The 2,636-nt window shown below is 38.9% G+C and overlaps 1 pseudogene; it reads right to left on the bottom strand.

The window, feature by feature from the left end:
* Nucleotides 1–703: 703 nt before the first annotated feature.
* LOC122751288 lies at nt 704–1,085 on the bottom strand (annotated as a pseudogene).
* Nucleotides 1,086–2,636: the final 1,551 nt, after the last annotated feature.

Genomic DNA, 2,636 nt, shown 5'->3' with positions numbered 1-2,636 from the left:
GAAGGAAGGATTAAAAAAATGAGCAATATATAGAAATTCACAATTCATTATACAGTGTCCATTAAGTTTAAAGAGAATAAAGTGGTGTCCCAGAAGTTAATGTAAAAATTAGAGCTGAGCACTGACCCATCGAAATTGATTCACATGCATTATCCATTACTGCCCCCTCCCCCAATGCAGGTATGTACCTAATACCCATTAAAATGACAAAGATAGTTATTATTGATTAATTCAATGCTGGTGGGAATATGGAAAGATAGGCACACATTTTTTTTTTAGTAGAACTGAATTTTGAACAATGAATTTTGAAAAATGAACAACATTTTTGCAAGACAGTGTGGTACTACACAATAAGGGCTTCAAAATGATATATATTTTTGATCTTATTCCACTCAAAGAATGTTATTGAAAGGATAGAGTGACTTATCTGTACAAATTTTTGTAGCAGATTTCTTCTTCTTTTTTTTTAAACAAGCTTTGGCCAGTTTATTTATTTATTTATCATTATTATTATTTTATTTATTTATTTTTTTGGTGGGGCAATGAGGGTTAAGTGACTTGCCCAGGGTCACACAGCTAGTAAGTGTCAAGTGTCAGAAGCCGGATTTGAACTCAGGTCCTCCTGAATCCAGGGCCGGTGCCTTATCCACTGCTCTACCTAGCTGCCCCTTGGCCAGTTTATTAAAGAATACTTTTGTACAGTTTACTTTTCGCTGGTCTGTTCTGGCATGCTTCTAATGATATTAGAATCACCTGGATCAATGATAGCCAGTGTACAAACTCTGTAGTACTTTCCACATGCTGTACCCAATTCAATGTTGTTACCACTGTAGTGATGTACACCAGTTTTGGCCAATATAATGTAATATTCAATCTCTGATTTCCTCAAGGCTGGGCAGTTGTTGGCCAAGATGACCAATTTGGCTTTTCTTTGTCTGATCATTTTCAGGGTCTGTTTGTAGCCTAGCACATATTTGCTGCTTTTCATCACCAACTGGAGCCTCGAGTTGATGGACTCCAGTGACTTTTTCCGTCTTCTTTGCGGCCACCATCTTCCTGCCTGCGGTGCGGGAGGACCCTCAGCCAGAGACCTGCTGCCAAGATGGCTGGGAAGTGAGAAAGAGCAGGTTTATTCTTTCTTTCTTTTTTTTTTAGTGAGGCAATTGGGTTTAAGTGACTTGCCCAAGGTCACACAGCTAGTAAGTGTTAAGTATCTGAGGCCAGATTTGAACTCAGGTCCTCCTGATTCCAGGGCCAGTGCTCTATCCACTGGGCCACCTAGCTGCCCCCAGCAGCTTTATTCTTAATAGTAAAAACAAACAAAACCCTATAAACAATTCACATATCCCATGATTGGTGATTAGGTGAACAAATTATGAGATTTGATATAATAGAATGTCATTGCACCAGAAGAAGTGCTAAATATAAAGAAAATAAAGAAATAGAAGTTTTTTGTGAAACTATACAAAGCAAAAAAAAATATGTATGGTATTACTATGTAAAAATGTAACCACAGTAACAAAATGAAATATATATAAGTTTTCATTGGATAGAATGAAAATGAGTTGATTTTTTTCAGACAGTTACTTATAGGGTTCTGGATTTCTGTATTGACACTTTGAGGTCTTAATGCTACCCCTTTCTTTCCTATTCTGCCCACTTCCATTGGTACACTATCGAAGTTATTCCTTCAGTAACACTGGGGATTATCTGCATACATATACACATTCTTTTTAATTAGACCTGTGAGAAAATAATGGGTTTTGGGGGTCCCAGAAGTCCCCCATTGAGAGCCTTGCCTGATCTCTTTCAGAGCCAGCCCAGAGTCAGTAAAGTTGGAGGGACAATAGAGATTAAAACCACACCTACCTGAAAGCCTTTCCCCTCAGACAGTCTGGCCTCTGGACTCTGACCTCAGCACATACTGCTCATTTTAATATGGACCACTCTCAAGTCCAGTAAACCAACAGATTTGAATGATGCTGGCCTATCAGCTTTCAACAGTGTGTAAGGATTGCCTCTTCTCTGGATAACAGGGAGCTTACGCTCTCTCACTCGATTTCTTGGCCTGGGATGCTGGAGGAGGCAGAGACACTACCTCTGCTCTCTTTTTTTCTGTAACTAGGTATGTAGGGCTTCTGAACTTTTGGAGCCATGTGCTCTCTCTCTGTCTCTGTCTCTGTCTCTGTCTGTCTTTTGTTTTTCTTTGCAACAAACATTTATTTTATTTTTTTCCAGTTACATGTAAGGGTAGTTTTCAACATTCATTTTCATAAGATTTAGAGTTTCAAAATTTTCTCCCTCCCTCTCCCTTTCCTCCCCCCTCCACAAGACATCAACCAGGTTATATATGTACAATCCACAAGTGCTCTTTTTATCAGTTCTTTCTATGGGGGTGGATAGTATGCATTGTTATTAGTCCCTTGGGATTGTCTTGGATCATTGTATTGCTGGGAGTAGTTAAGTCATTCACAATTGCTCTTGGAACAATACTGCTGTCACTATGCATAATGTCCTCCCAGTTCTGTTCACTTCATTATATATCAGTTCATATGAGTCTTTCCAGGTTTTTGTGGGATCATCCCGTTTGTCATCTCCTATAGCACAATACCGTTCCACTACAATCATATACCATA

Source organism: Dromiciops gliroides, chromosome 3, assembly GCF_019393635.1.
Source record: "Dromiciops gliroides isolate mDroGli1 chromosome 3, mDroGli1.pri, whole genome shotgun sequence".
Classification (NCBI taxonomy): Eukaryota; Metazoa; Chordata; class Mammalia; order Microbiotheria; family Microbiotheriidae; genus Dromiciops; species Dromiciops gliroides.
This window is presented reverse-complemented; position numbering and strand designations above follow the sequence as displayed.